Raw genomic sequence first — 17,161 nt, forward strand, 5'->3', positions numbered from 1 at the left:
AAAAGGAAATCTTGCTATTTGCAACAACCTGGATAGGCCTGGAGGACAATATGCTAAATAAGCCAGACACAGAAAGACAAACAGTGTGATCTCACTTATGTGTGGATTCTAAAAGAGCCAAACTTCTAGAAGAAAGAGTGGAGTGATACTTAGCAGAGTCAAGGGCACAAAGTTTCTGTTATATAGGATAACTACTTCTGGAGATATAATGCACAGCATTGTGACTATAGGTTACAACAGTGCCCCATATATTTTTTTTCTCAATTAAACTTGTTTTAATTAAACTTGATTTTTAAACTTGTTAAAAAAAAAGAGCTTCAGATTAACTCACAGAGCAATGAAATAAAAACGGAAGTTACACCATATGTTTCACTGAATGATTAAAAAAAAAATACTATGATCCCAAACCTAGATGATTCAGGGAAATCTGTGCTTAGAGGGAAATTTTTATCTTTAAATTTATGTATTAGAAAAGAAAGAAGGGCAGCCCGTGTGGCTCAGTGGTTTAGTGTCGCCTTCAGCTGAGGGCATGATCCCGGAGACCCAGGATCAAGTCCCACGTCCGGCTCCCAGCATGCAGCCTGCTTCTCCCTCTGCCTGTGTCTCTGCCTCTCTCTCTCTCTCTCTCTCTCTCTCTCGGTGTCTCTCGTGGATAAATAAATGTAAAAATCTTAAAAAAAGGGAAAAGAAAGCAAGCAGGAAATCAATGACCCCTAGCTCATCTATCTCAAGAAGTTCCTTTTCTTAAAGAATAACAAGTTAAATCCAAATAAAGTAGAACAAAAGATAGAGGACACAGAGTTCAGTGAAATAGGTAACAATTATACTGTAGAGAGGATCCAAAAAATCAAATGTTGATTGTTGGAAAAAAACTAATGAAATCGTTAATCCTTGGTGAGATTAGCAAGGGAAGAGAGAGACAAGCAGGAAAACAGATTTGTTTTACTTTAATGCTTGGAAAAAGGGAGAAAAGATAGAATGAAGAAACAATTGCTACCTTGAGCAATGTCTTTGAAAATTTGGGTTAGCAAATGCTGTATTTGTTTTTGCAAAGCAGTTGTTTATAAATGATCCACTTTTCCACAAGGATTCACTATAGCAGCTGAATTTATGATACCCCTCATAAAATTTTAAATTCCTGATTAAAAAAATAGGTATTTATTTGCCCTGAATGTTCTAACACATGATACAGAACACAATCTTCTTTTTCATCTTGAAGTTCCTTAAAAGGACTGGAATTCCCCAATTCTCTATCAAGTGAATTGAACTAAAACCCTTGAATCTCTCTTTATGTTTAGGAGAAATAGGAGAATGTGACTTGAGTTATTCTGACACGTCTCATGGCTTGTAATGAAACTAAGCACATGTGCAAACATACAGTTATGAATATATTTACCTTTTTTAAAATTTACTTATTCATGAGAGACACACACACAGAGAGTCAGAGATGCAGGCAGAGGGAGAAGCAGGCTCCATTCAGGGAACCTGATGTGGGACTCAATCCTGGGTCTCCAGAATCATGCCCTGGAGTGAAGGCGGTGCTAAACCACTGAGCCACTGGGGCTGCCCATATATTTGCCTTTAAAAAAAATATTTTATTTATTCATGAGAGACACAGAAAGAGAGGCAGAGACACAGGGAGAGGGAGAAACAGGCTCCATGCAGGGAGCCCAACGTGGGACTCGATCCTGGATCCCCAGGATCATGCCCTGGGCTGAAGGCAGGTGCTCAACCACTGATGCACCCAGGCTGCCTGAATATATTTACTTTTGTGCCCAAAGAATTTAAGGCACAAAAACCCTTGGCTGCTTAAATCTTCAAGCAATAATCCAGATGTTCATATTTTAAGTAAAAGAATTGGCTAGGTCTTATACTTGGATTTTGAGTGTTGCTATATTTCATGTCTAAGTATTCTAGAATTTGAACCTGGGCAGCAAAGTAAATGGCAAGAAACAAAAATACGATAATAAACATTGTTATCTTGCCTTACAAATTTCTTTATTGGCTATCAGACCAGATGTACACTGTTTGTTCTGATGTTCTGAATTTTCGACAAAATGGTCCCCAATCCCTTTCTCATTTTTAGTTGCTTGATTACCTCTACTCAGGAGAAGCCTAAGACAATAGACTATTCTGCACTCCCCACAAATATCTCTGACATTCCTGGGATATCTCTGCTCTTGTTGTTCTTATTTTTTCATGATGAAACCATAATTACCTTTCAAAACTCCTCCTGGAAATCCTTTCCAAATTTTCTAGCCAGATGTGATCTCTTTCAACCATTTGCAAACCACATTAACACATTTCTTGTATTTCTAGTGTAACTCTAAAAAAATAATTGGGCATCATGATTTGTGAAATTGTCTCCTTTTGAACTTCTTGAGGACTGGAATGTGTCTTCCAAATATTTATATATTCATGTTTCTGAGAAACTCAGCTTGAAGATAAGTAGTCATATAGTCAGAGCTCCCATGAAAAGAGACCATAATGTTTCCAACTCATAATTATCAAATTATAAATGTTATGTTGCATCTGATTGAATATAGTTTCAAGGCCTTTTTGCTTCTTTCCAACCTAGCTGCAATGAGTTTATAGGAAATTAAGTCTGTGAGGAAAGAAGAACTAGCCATTTTCAAAGTATGATTTCTTGGGATATAAATATAAAAGCCCGTGCATTTTAAAATTACGCAGTGGTCCAAAGGGTTTGAATGATACAGGGCTTTTTTTGACCACCAGCATTGCTGAGAAACTGCTAAGATTGCAGAAAGGGAATTGTGTGCACTGTAGAGAAGTCTAGCAATTAAAGATGAAGCCCATACTGGTACTCTTTGCTCAGTAATTGTACAAACAACAGAAGAAAGACTCTGCTCACCAGAGACTTTCATCTTAACACCGTTTGTGGACTGCTGCCTCTGCATCTACCTTCATGCAGTCTGTCTACTCAGATGCAGATGCCCCCACCAATCATCATATTCAAAAAGAAAGAGTTAAATGTCAGAGAGAATCCACATGATAAACAATCATTAGTGGTCTATGTGGGGAGTAACAGTTCAAGGTCAGTTTTTTTTGTTGTTGTTTTATGTTGTTGATGATTTTTCCTTCTGACTTGACTTTATTCAGTTTCAGAGGTGGGTTTATAGTCTTGGCTCTTGCAAAGGACATTCATCACCTAATCTATGATAATAGCTTTGTTACTTTGCGCCACTGGAGTTAGTCTTGGTCTTAAGAAGTAGAGGACAACAGTGCTAGACTCTAAAATTCCTTGATTATATTTGCCAGATTTCTCTCCTGACAGTTCCAGTCTGGGAAGAGTCGGCCGACAGTCGACAGCTAATGAAGTGGATGAAAAGTCAACAGGTGACGGGGCTCCTGGGTGGCTTAGGGGGTTAAGCTCTTGATTTTGGCTCAGGTCATGATGTGAGGCTCCATGCTGGATATGGAGCTTGCTTAAGATTCTCTCTCTCCCTCTGCCCCTTCCTGCTCATGTGCTCTTTCTCTTAAAAAAAAAAAAAAATCATAAGAATTAAAAAAAAAAAAAAAAAAAAGACAATCGGTGACAACAAGGTAACCCCAGAGTTAGCAACAGCTAGAAGTCTCTAAAACGCCAGGACTGAAGAGACCAAGGAAGGAGGTGGTAAACATGATTAGGGACCGGGGTCTCCCGGCAGAAGCTGGAACCATGCCGGAGAGGCTGCCCATGGTAGGGAAGGAAGAGGAAAATAGCTTGTTTCTCTCTTCCTTCATCCTCCAATCTCCTGCCACTATCTCCTGTAGCAGAACCAGTGGGAAGCCACCTGACACATAGCCTGGTTATCAGCCTCCTAGGATGTCAAGCAGTACATGGGAAGAGGGAGGGACTGATCTAAGGGGATTGGCAAAGAAGGTGGGAATGGACAGGTGAGGGGTTGCGTATTTGAAGGTATTTAAATAGTTCAGTGGCTTAGACTAAGGTAGTGGCAGAGAAATGGAAAAAAATAGATGATTTGAGGTATATTTATGAGGGGACAAAAAGCATGACTTATTGACAGACTAGATTGAGAATTAAGGAAGAAAAGTGTTGTGAATGACTTTAACCATTCTCATTGATTGGGTTTGTTTTGTAGTTTCTGCAGAATTATAAGGCTGCCACTCAAAATAATCCCTGAGTGTTTGACCACACTGTTTTCCAATTATTAATAAGCAAGGAAAGGCGGTCAGTAATTGGTTGGACCACAGAGAAAGATGGAGATTGGCTGCTGCTGGGGTTATCATGATTATTGTCCTTGGTTATTGTTATCAGGAGACATAGAAGAGAATGCAAGTTGTATAAATGAAGAACAGAGGATTTGCAGAATAATACATCTCCTGGATCACTCTTTAGGATGAAAAGCACTATTGTTTTACTGGTTATAAAGACCAACTCACTAGAAAAATGAGGATACTATAGCAAGAAGTAATGGTAATAATTGCCAGGGAAGTGTGTGTGGGGGGGAGTGGGGGAGGGGGTATGTGTATTAAGTACTTGAAAGTACTTTGAGAATTTCTATAAAGAGCCAATTAGGCAGTCCAAAAATAGGGTTTTAAATTCAAGGTGTCAGAACAAAGGTGGAGACTAAGGTGTGACTAAGGAATTCACAGGTCAAAACACTAATGGCTGCAGACTTGTTTCATGGGGCTGCCTCTGCATGTAAGGGAGTGAAGTGGAATGGACAGGAGAGTTCAGTAGTCCCTAGACTGACTGTCAGCAGCTGTTGCCTGCTAACTCCTCAATGCAGAGCCAGAAACTTGACATGAAATGCTTCCATTACTATTATTTTATAAATTTTGAACTTTAGTAATAATGTGAGCAAGATAATTGAAGCAATTTATTAATAATAGTCCAAGTGTATAATGATAAAGTCTCTCTATGGCTCAGTAAAGAGATATTAAAGTACTTACCGAATGCAGAGCTTTTTATTTATTTATTTATTTTTTTAATTTTTTTTTTAAATTTTTATTTATTTATGATAGTCACAGAGAGAGAGAGAGAGAGGCAGAGACACAGGCAGAGGGAGAAGCAGGCTCCATGCACTCCATGCACCGGGAGCCTGATGTGGGATTCGATCCCGGGTCTCCAGGATCGTGCCCTGGGCCAAAGGCAGGCGCCAAACCGCTGCGCCACCCAGGGATCCCTGCAGAGCTTTTTAGACTAGCTCCTGAAAGGACTACAAAGAAATATAGGGCAAATTTCAGCATAGTTACAACAAAATCCTTCCATTTTTAATTTTAGTAACATAATTTATTAGGTCTAATGACATTGAATTCCAAACAAATTCACCTTCCTGGTATATATTGAGATCTCATTTATACTGAAATTTCCATCCACATTTTTGGAAAAAAAATCTATGAATCTACGAATCTATGAATTTTTGAATCAGAAAAAATTGACATATGTGTAGGGGTTGCAAGATTTGAATAGATAATTACAATATGGATACGATCAAACTAGAACAAAGGAGAAGTTTGAGATAGACAAAGGAGCTATTAAACAATTAGTCATGTCAGAAAAGTCCCCAAATGCTCTCCTGACCTGCATAGGATCCCTAAAGACCAACAAGATAATTATAGGAGATGTATTTCTATACCAGGAATAATAATAAAAAAAAATTGGATCATCTTCAAAGGAAAATAATTGAAAATCAGTTAGGAAATCAGGTGACTTGCCAGTGCTGGGAACCTGAAGAATAGGGTATAAATGTCTTGATAGAAAATATATGAAGGGCAAATTGATCAAACTATTGAGATTGAGATCACTGATTTTTTTGGATGGTATTAACATCTAACTCGCGATCTACATATACAAAACCAATAGAGCTATGTTGGCAGATAATTAAAAGCTTACAGATAGAGCCAGGACTTTGTCTAAGATAGTTGATACCTACAATCAGTGTCCAATCAGGAATTTTGCCATTCTAAAGAAGCAAGAAGCAGATCCACAAGTCAAAAGGATTTATTGGACAGTGAAGCAGGAGAGGAAAAGAGGAAAGGGTGGAGCTCCTGAGTAGATTCAGAGTAATGTTCAATTCTCTTTCTCTGGAAAATTTCTTGACTTTGGCTTCGGTTTTCCAGCTTTATTCAACTCCACAAAAGTCTAAGGGATGTTGTCTATTCTGGAGCTTTGGAAAGCTGGTCAGTGGGAGAAAGAAGATAACAGAAAGAAAGGTGTAGAATATTTGAGGTAGGGAGGGGACTTAAAAAAATTTGCACCCTTGAAAAAACATTATTTTCAAATTTGGAGACCCCTATCTCGTGATGTTTAGGCCAAAGTCTGGCATTTGTGCATCATCTGTTAAATACCAATTCAGTAATACATATGAAGTATTATAAAAATAGTCAATAATCCCATTTATGTAAATGCAACACAGAAAATTTAAAAGTTGGAAAGAGGCTACATGCAAGAAGATCATCACCAAATTGAAAATGGGAAACAATTTAAATGTGTATTTTAAGAGAATACTTAACTAAAATATGTCTCATTTTTAATGGACAATATTAGCTTACAAAATAATGATTATGGAGACTAAGCAGAACCATGAAAAATATTAATATAATAAATGTTGAATGGAATAAACAGAACATTAAATTAAAGGCATATTCTGGTAATAGAAAAGAAAAATAATTATCTGTCCGTGGACAGTCCCCAGATGGTAGTATGGTAAGCATCTTTCTTTCTGTTGGCTTGCTTTTCTGCAGCACCTCATAAAAGAACTTCTATCATTTTGGAATTTTTTTTGGGGGGGTGGCGAAGCCTGACCTCTTTCCCTTTCCCTCATTCATCCCTACTCATGAGAGATAGGTGATTTATCTGATCAGTGATTTGGAGAAAAGAGGTCATTGCACATGTAAAATCTAGCCTTTTCACTTTTCTGGGTCCTGACCAAGTCTCAGGCTTTAGCCATTCTTTTCTCCAGCATCCTCCTATGGGTTAGCATCCTGGGACAGGCCTTCCTCCTGCAGAGAATTCCTGAGATTTTTCAACTCCCCTGCCTATGACTAGGTGCATAAATCAATTCTATGGGGTAGAAATAGGATGTTCTTTTGGGCTCAAGATGTTCTTGATTAGTTATTTACTAATCAGGCTTTATAGCAAAATACTGATATTTTGATTTATACCAGAGGACTGAGATATTACTTAATTTTTTCCTGGTCTAGTAGAATGGGGATATGATTGCCACCTTTAAGAAAAAACAGAAAAGACATAAATGCAAAAATCCTCAATAAAATACTGGCAAACCAAATTCAATAGCACATTAAAGCGGTGATACCCTATGAGCAACTAAGATCCATCTGTGGGATGCAAGGATAGTTCAACATATGCAAATCAATAGATGTGGCCACCACATTAAGAAAATGAAGAGTAAAAATCTTATGATCATCTCAATAGATGCAAAAAAGCATTTAGCAGAATTAAACATCCTTTCATGATTTAAATAAATGCTCAACAGATTATATATGGGAAGAATGTACCTCAATAGCAAAGATCATAAATGACAAGCTCAGAGTGAGCATCATTCTTAATAGTAAAAAGTTGAAAAATTTTCCTCTAAAATTAGGAACAACACATGGATGCCCATTCTCCACACATCTATTTAACATACTGCTGCAAGCCCTGAGTCCAGCAATCAGTCCAGAAATTGAAGAAAAGGAACTCTTACACACTGTCTGTAGGAATGTAAACTGGCATAACTATGATGGAAAATACTGTAGTCATGTAGATAACTAAGATCACTAAGTTATGTAGATCTCCCCAGGGGATAGTATGTTTCATTCCACAATACTGACAAACCATCTTGGTTAATACAATCAATCTCATCAGAAGTCTAAGTATTGGTAAGCCATCAAGCTCCTGGGGGTGGATCCATATTTTACAAATTGCAAAAGGATATACAATTTCATTTGAAAGTGCAAATCACACACTGGCCACAAATACTCTTAGTTGTTTTCTGTGAAGTGACAGTTTCACTTCACTTATTTTCAAAAAAATATTTGCCTAATACTCAAGTTCGAATAATCATAGTTTGTCTTTTAGTCATTCTTTCAAGTAAAAATAGTGTTCCATGAACAAAGCAGCTGGTCCAGTTTTCAACTCAAATACCCATACAAATACTTTTCCTTGAGACACCTATCATACTTTGGCATGCAATAGAGGTGCTTTATGCATACTTCTCATTTCATCACACAGAACGTTAGCTAGGCACACTGCCAAGAGTTGAGGTTTAACAGAATCAATAATTCCTAGCACTTTCTGAAGGATATTCTTCGATGAATGGATGAAACTGATGTGGCAGAGAAGAATACAGTGACTGTGAATACAATTTGATGTCAGAGCCTTGATTCACCTTCATACCCCGGAAGTTTTGCACCATTGGCAAAAAGGCATATTGATTTTGACTTCAGGGAACACCTGAACACATCTCAGGATCCTCCATAAGAACATCAAACTTTGAAAACCTATGAATCTGGGTGATTGTGCTGCAGAACTAGAAAAGACTTCAATAGGGGATCCCTGGGTGGCGCAGCGGTTTGGCGCCTACCTTTGGCCCAGGGCGCTATCCTGGAGACCCGGAATCGAATCCCACGTCGGGCTCCTGGTGCATGGAGCCTGATTCTCCCTCTGCCTATGTCTCTGCCTCTCTCTCTCTCTCTCTCTCTGTGTGACTATCATAAATAAATAAAAAATTAAAAAAAAAGAAAAGACTTCAATATTATGATTTCCTGTAACACATTGACGGGACCATCCCACTTGTGCAAAAATCCAATCTCATTATATCTGAGAGACACAGGGTTACCATGGAGAGTAAATGTTGATAATAATTCCAAGAAAAGATAAGTGTAACTGAAAGTTACCAAATTGTCTAAGTAATTGAATAAAATGTCTTTTGTAATTATGATACTATTAAGTGGAATGTCTTCAAGTACTTGGTTACCTTTTAATAGAATAATATATTTTCAAAATATAAAAATTTTATCTGAATGATCAATAATTCAATTTTTTTTTTTTTTTTTTTTTTTTTACAAATTCTGACACATCTTACCTTTTAGTTACATTTAAGGGGGAAGCTTTTGCTGAACCGATAGCAAAGAATACTAGAAGATAGGGCCTATATACTATTTTCCCCATGCCATTATAAAGAATAACTAATAGTAGGTAAGGTTAATTGAGTGACTATTATGAGCAAGAAGTGTAACTACTTAATACTAACATCAACTCAATAAATTAGGTACTCACAATTCCCAATTACAGCTGAGGAAGTTGAGGCTTTGAGCGGGTTAATGACCTCACCAAGGTCACAAAGTAATAAAGGGAAGAGGCTTAATCATAAAGCTATATAAGTGTCATTGTGGATTCCAGAACTGGTTAGAGAGAGTTAAGAAAGCTCATGTCAAAGTAGGTGGCTCCTCATTCTTTGAACTGTAACTGGCATGACTGTCCACCGGCACTGACAAGCCTCACATAATCTAGCCCTCATGTGCATTCATGACAAAAGAGTCTTTCCCAGGAGGTCCTCAGACACCAGTATCTTTTTCCTGTGCTCTGGGAGCTGATTCACAGTCACAGAAACCCTGACAACATTGCCACAAGGCCTGGAGGCTGGGCGGAGAGAGTAGGGCCTGATTTGAGCTTCAGAAATGCTGACAGTTGTTATACTTGGTTAAAGATCAAGACTGACAGAGGATCTGGATGTTAATTTTGGGGGGACTCGGCAGGAAAAAAATCTCTAGTGACAAATCGAGTATAATCTCATAATGTGCTGAAAGATACTCCAGAGGGTAGAGTTTACTTGGGCGGAGCTTCTGACTCATGACATCCATGGGTGAGTTTCTTGCCTTTGGTGGTAAAGGGGATGATCCCTTGTGTAGGAGGCTGGAGGAGGGATTCAGCTTCCTCTAGATTGTAACATATTTGACCTCTAAGATCTTATTCAGGGCTATGTGGAGGAGGATTTTGAGCAAAGAAAACATACTGCCTTCCTCCTCATCACTGTCATCCCCATAAGCTCCCTTCTTGGTAGTCAGTTCATGCCTAGAATTCTACAAAAACATGTAACTAAGTGGGACATTTCATCTTTTACTCCATACCTCTGCCGTCTCACAATAAGTAGCTTACAACAGAAATATAATACTGCATCTTATACAGGGGGTATGGAAAAAAAATCAGACATACAGAATTATTCCAGTTCTTTTTTGTCAGGAATCCATGAAATAAACTCTAGGACAGTGTGAAAGGAAAAGAAGAAAAGTTAATGATTAATTGATTAAGAAGTTATTGAATACCCACTCTGGGCCAGGCACAGTTGTAGACACCGAAAATATAACAGTGAACAAAACAGAAAAATCCTCCACTGTTAAGTAGCTTGCATTCTGTTGGAGAGGTGAAAGACATGCACACAAGCAGATATGTATATAATTTATCTGTGATAAGAATGATGGGTAAAAAGCAGGTAAGATATTAGTGTTTAGAGTTTGGGTTATATGCTGTTGCATTTAGGTTGGTCAGGAAGGCCTTTTGAACAAAGTGACATTGGAGCTAAAACCTGAGTGTAAATGAGGGGTGAATCTGAGGGAGGAGCTATGTAGTCAGGTGTTATGACAAATGTAAATGTCCTTCAGTTGAGAATATGGTTTTTGTATGTGAAGGATATTTGTGGTTCAGAAAGAAGGATCCAGGGAGAAGAGATGACATCAGAGAGGGAAACAAAGGTTGTATAATATATGGAGCCTTATAGGCAAAGGATCAAGGTATGGGATTGGAATTTTATTCTGAGTAAGATGTCAAAGCTATGGAGGGTTTTGAGCAGAAGAATGATATGATATGAATTGGGTTTTAAGATAATTGTGCTGCTGCCTAGAAATTAGTCCATCAGTAGATGAGGGTCAAAGCCCAGTGAGCATTGAAAGGGTCTCATGAAACATCAGTAGTCCAAATGAGAGATTATGGGACTTGGAGTCACGTGGTGAGAGGTAGTTAGATTTGAGGAAGATTTTAGCAGGATTCAATGATGGACTGAATTTACTGTGTGAAGACAAGAATGCAGTCAGAAGTATAGTTAAGACTTTGGCCCAGCGCCCTGAAGACCAGTCACACTTAAACCGCAAAGGGAGAGGCCTTCTCAAGTTTTCACTTGGTTTGCTTCGGTATCAAGAATTTGCTTTTGCCCATGTTTTGTTGGAGACTTCTATTAGATTCCTGGTGGAAATGTTGAGTCAATTGCTGTATATCAAGTTTGGGGTTTTTGAAACAATTTGAGCCTGAAGTCTTAAATTTCAGATGGTTTTCACCGGAAGGAATTGACAGCATTTGCTGTCAATGAAGGAGAAACCAAAAGGGGATGAGTATTATTCTGAGACTTGTTCTTGTTCAGATTTATCCCACCCTGGAGGATTTTTCAGCTAGGGCAGTTTTTTTGTTTTGTTTTGTTTTGTTTTGTTTTGTTTTTAACTGAAAACACTACCCTTTAAGCTACTTGAAGTCTAAAGCCCTGGCTCATAGTTTTTGTATAGGGAAGTTCTGGCTTTATGATTGTCAGAGCAGACAGTTCAATTAAAAAAAAAATGATAATAAGTTAAGTTGTTAGTGTTAGGTAAGTGTTTAGAGCACATCGTATATAGTTTGTTGTGGGCATTCAATTAATAATTTTGGTTTGATAAAAGGCTGATTAGTATAAGGGCACAATGTATTAATAAAAAGTGAATACATGAGCTACAAAACCTCAATGCACAATATGAACTAATTCAATAACATTTTATACTTTCTGAATAGAGAGTTTAAAAAACCATTAGTAGTAAAAACATTTCAGTGCACCCTGTTTAAACAATTGACTAAATATTCTCCTTCAAGAGTTAAAAAATTGGTATTTTCATACGAATTGGTATGCTCATACACATTATATATTCAATAAATATTACTTATATGCCTTATTTTAAAATGATCAACTCTAATGTAGACCTGAAGAACAACATTCTTTTTTTAAAATATTTTATTTATTTATTCATGAGAGACACAAAGAGAGAGAGAGGCAGAGACACAGGCAGAGGGAGAAGCAGGCTCCATGCAGGGAGCCCAGTGTGGGAACTCCATCCCTGGATTCCAGGATCACACCCTGAGCTAAAGGCAGATGCTCAACCACTGAGCTACCCAGACGTCCCATGAAGAAAAACATTCTTTAACCTAATTTTATCCCATCAACCAAGTCATTGGTTCTGACAGATTCAGGTGTTACTTACTTTTCTCCTAGTATATTAAATATTTGACTATAACCCAGAAACTGCATTTTTCATAAAATTGGATTAAGTAGAGTTTTTGAAAATGGCTTAAAAATTCAGTAAGAAAGTAATGAGGATTAAAACATAAAGTCTTAAAACATAAAACAAAAATTCTTCAAAAGAATTTTATCTAACATCTACAAAATTTCATGTTTTCTCTTCTCCAGTAAAATCAGAATATAGTGTAGGGATTGCTCCTTTATAGCTTTATTTTAATCTTCTTCTAGTATGTATTGAAACCACGGGACTCCAAAGAAATGATGGTTTCAGAGCTTGAAAATTGCAAAAATTTGGAAAAGTGTCCTACAAACTTCCACATTACTATAGAAAAGACACACTCATGTTTATTTTTAAAGAGTAGAAGTTATCAAATGCCACCATGTGCCAGATACTGAGCTGGACACTTTCGTAGACTCTCTGACAGTCCCAAGATTAAGCTTGTGGGGGTTGGCAGGTCCACAGTAGTGCACAGAAACAATGATTCAGTTACATTCAACCGGATTCAGGGAATTAAAAGATTTATGACGTGCAATAAACCCAGCAGAAGAAAAAAAAAAAAAAACATGAATGTTACAAGTTTCTGAGAAAAAAAACGAGCCTTTATAAAAGCGATTTTCCTTTCTTTAGCGAATGTATAGTTTGACTGAGAGGATTAATCCTGATATTTTCTTTAGAGGAATTTTTTTTCTTTTTTCTGAGCTAGACTACCCCATGGTGAGGTAGCAGTTTAAATTTTAAAAGATTAAATAACACAAGAAACTTCATCTCAATCTACTTAATTTCCTAGGATTCTTGGCCCCAATACAAGGCTGTTTTATAAATGTCCAACAACCTGAGATCATGAGTAGGAGGGGGTTTGAATCTGTTTGTACAGCCAGCTGAGCAACAGAGTGGAAAAAAAGACCAGGTTTCGGACTCAGACATTCTTATAGCATAAGTCTGGGCTCCATCATTAATTTTGTGAGTTTGGTGAAACATGCCCCCCATACCTTGATCTATCTAAGAGGTTGGTGATTAAATTAGTCAGGATTCTTTCAGAAGCAAAAGGCAAAAATTTAAGACAAAGGCATTAAGAGAATAAGAAATTTACTGGTGCCCATACCTCAAAAGTACAGAATTATAGCTAACTTTAGATATGGCTGCATCTAGGCGCTGGAATTGTGTTACTAGGCACTGTTCTTCTCCATCCTGCAGAACTGTTTTCCTCATAGTGAGGGCTTTATTTATTATTTATTTATTTTTGGCCCTAGGTTTTTCTTTCTTCATCTAGTAAATTCTAGAAAAAAGAGAGATTTTTTTTCCTTCTCACAATTATAATAAAGAGTAAAACAAGAATGAAGTCTCATTGGTTCAACTTGGTTCATATGCTCTGCCTTATAGTCCCTATCCACTTGCTTAATTAATTTGCTTACTAATAACTACTTGAGTTCTACTACGGGATGGGCACTATGGTCCTAGACATCTGTGATATAGTGGTGAACGAGTATATAAAGATATACATACATAAATCTCCTGCTTTCATGAGTATTTAATCAGAGGGACAGGCAGGCAATACACTAACACATGAGTAAATATGCAATATAACATCTGCCATTCTTGTCATGTTAGGAGAAATGAAGCAGGACAAGGGAATAGAGAGATAGGGCACTTTTTCATAGAAAATGATTAGACAAGATTTTTCTGATATGTGATTCTTCTAGGAGAAAAGAAAAACTGGGAGCAAAACAATAAATTGAAGATGCTTGCTTGTTGTGTCACAGGACTGGCCAGGAAACCAGAGGTTGGAGCAATGTGATTTAGGAGCACAGTGGTAAGTGACGAGGATGGGAAGATAGCTAGTGTCAGATTTTATTTTAAATTCATTGGAAATTTTGGAGGATTGTGAAGAGTAAAGACAGGAGAATTATCTAACTTACATTTTCAAAAGACCAGACTTTTTACTATTTGGAGAATAGACTATAGGGCCCAGGACTGGGAGCAGGGGATCATTTGGGAGATTATTCTGCTCGTCTTGATAGGAGATGATTGTGGTTTGGACTACAGTAGAAGAGGGAGAGAAGTGGTCTGATTCGGGATGAATTTTGAAGGTAGAGTTGACAGGGTTTACCAATGGATTAAATATCTTTCTTCAGGAGAAAGACCAAGAATCATAATATAAGAAGAATCCACTATACACACCAAGCTTCCAAGGGATGGAATGGAGATGGAAAATTAGATATGCATGTCTAAGGAAGTCTTGGCTATTTTCCCTCTATCTTCTATAATAATATTCATCATGATTATTACAGCTCTGCCAAGAATATGGAATATATTGATGTTCCAAAAAATTGTAAATATTTATACACCAACGTTCCTATCCTGCTGGGTGGCAGGACAGGCCATCCAAACCATACCTACAGAGAGTAATGTAGGATGTTTCTCTGAAACAAACTGTAGTGCTCTTATTAGAAGGGGGAGTGAATACTGGACATTATGAAAAAAAAATCACTAAAGATGTCTGGTATCAAAAGATGACTAGTGTAAAATTTTCTCGAATTCTAGAGCTTGTATCGTATCTTCCCATCAATTCTCAGAAGAAAAGGTTATTTAATCTTTGTAGATCATGAAGCACCTACCCAAGTTCCTTAATTGAAATTTGAATCTTTGCATATGTCTCATCTTTATTACATTTTCTTTTCCATTTTTGCTTTTAGTATTCTGGGTCACTTGGCATAACTCTCGCATTTCATTCACTGCACTGTGTAAATCTCTTATCTTTTCCCACATTGCTCTCCACTGGGAATGTCTTTCTTTTTTTGCCCACCTGGCAGATTCCTGGCAATGCCTCAGTCAGGTGCTTCCCTCTCTATCTGCTTTCTCAGACCCTGCAAGGCTCTTACATGCTCCCTGCCTCTGGGCCTCCCTTAGCACTCACCACCAAAAGCCTCATCTCTATCATACATGCCACCAAGATATTCAGGGATTTCTAGCCCAAGTTAGTATTTCTGGATCACAGTGAAAGGATCAATTTTCTTAGCTATTTCAAAATTGGTTCTCTAATACATAGTGTGTACCAATTTATCTATGAGAATGAGAAGCCATTATCTTTATATCCTATCCAACACTTGGTATTTTTAGGTTTTAAGACTTTTACTACTCCGATGAATAGAATATTAATTGTGGGTGCTTCTCTGATTCCTAGTGGTTATTCTAGGTTTTTCTCACAACCTTATTTGTATCCTTGTTGATTTATTTTTTTATTTTTCTCATAATTTCTGTTTTTTGAGGCCACTGGTGTGGGCTTCTGGGCTATCCACCGCATACCCTCTAGGGGACATCATTCATATAGACCACCTGGGGAACGTCATTCTGGGGCTTGGGGGGAAAAAAGTGGCCCTAAGGCAAAGACTATGTTTTACTCATCTCTGTAATTTCTGCTTGGATCAGGATTTGGCACAGAGTAAGCACTAAATTGAGGAAAGGATAGTTTCAACTGATAGCATCTCAGCAAAATTGCTTCCCTTCCAACATCTCATGAAGAAGTAAAATGGTAAAGTGGCTGCATCTAGGCATTTTTATTACATGTGCATTTTATGTTTTATCATTTTTTAAAAGTCACATCATTAGGAAGTGTGCATGAAATGATAACCTGGCTTTTTAATTCTGTCGTATGGGTCTCGCAATTTTGAGTCTGTGTATTATTCCTGAAGACAGACCCAGAGCTAGGCGAATATATGAAATCAGAGCAAAGACCCTACCCAATCAACTGTGCACTTGAAATTGTCAAGGTAATGGCTTTCATTTTACCAAGAGAATTATTCCTGGGACCCATATTCCCCTACATTCGTTCAGTGTTTTTGGTTTATAAAGGATATTCCCATATATTATGTCATTTTATTCCTACTAAAAGTGTGGGTTAAGTCACACACAAATTCTTACTGAGGCTGAGAGACATTAGTAAGTTGGCTGAGGTGATATAACTAACGAGGCAAGCAAAATCTGCTATTTATGGGCAGCGATGTGCTCATCTGCGCAACTAAAATTCCCAACTTGCTATGGAATGTGACCATGGGAACACCGTTCTATCCACTTTTATGGATAAAAGTGGAAGCTTACTGACTTTCTTCATTTTACAACATATTTCTTTATTGTCTTTTCTGATACACCATTTGCTATATTATACCTGAATATATAGTAATGCACATTTTAAAGAATAATAATTATATGTAATGAATATCTGTGAACCCTCTAAACTAACCCATGACTAAAACATAGCCAAACAACATCCATAGGCCTCTAAGCTCTTCACCTATCCCACCACTTGTCTTCCTCCACATGTAACACTGCATTGAATCTTGTGTTTATCATTCCCATGCTTTTCTTTTTCCATAGGGTTCTTTCTTATATATAAATGCCTTAACAATATAGTGGAGATGATGAAATAAATGAAATAAAATCATTAATTAATTTAAAATAAACGTATCAAGATTATGGTTTTGCTAAGGACTTTCGTGAAAATTTCACATAACAGAAGAAAATAACTCAGGCTCTGCTTTTTAATCACTTATCCTTTTGAAAAAATATTATTTATTAAATAGAAGGCTGCTTGTTAAAACCAAATTTGGTTTGTCTTAATGATTATTTTGGGAGGTAATTTAAAAATAATAGAAAACGACAAAAAAAGATTATTTACTGAAGAAGTATGAGAACAGTCTATGAAAATAACCTCCCTTTAACTCTTTCCCCCCTCACCAAAACAAACAAACAAACAACAGTAACAAAAACCCCTAAAGTCAGAAAATAAAACTGCAAAATCGGAGAAAGGATAATTAGACAACATTGTAATCTATGAAGTACTTAGGTATGTGTTTAGCCAGGAAAGTTTTTGAGCATCATTGAT

At 37.2% G+C, this 17,161-nt stretch overlaps 1 long non-coding RNA gene across 1 annotated transcript in view; it reads left to right on the top strand.

Moving 5' to 3' along the window:
- LOC140622196 (uncharacterized) overlaps positions 1–16,795 on the top strand; it is a 43,383-nt gene extending 26,588 nt beyond the window's left edge. The window contains exons 2-4 of the long non-coding RNA XR_012021937.1: positions 3,280–3,357; positions 13,983–14,092; positions 14,415–16,795. This is a non-coding gene — a long non-coding RNA (uncharacterized lncRNA). The remainder of the gene's footprint in view (positions 1–3,279; positions 3,358–13,982; positions 14,093–14,414) is intronic.
- Positions 16,796–17,161: the final 366 nt, after the last annotated feature.

Source organism: Canis lupus, chromosome 31, assembly GCF_048164855.1.
Source record: "Canis lupus baileyi chromosome 31, mCanLup2.hap1, whole genome shotgun sequence".
NCBI classification, from domain to species: domain Eukaryota; kingdom Metazoa; phylum Chordata; class Mammalia; order Carnivora; family Canidae; genus Canis; species Canis lupus.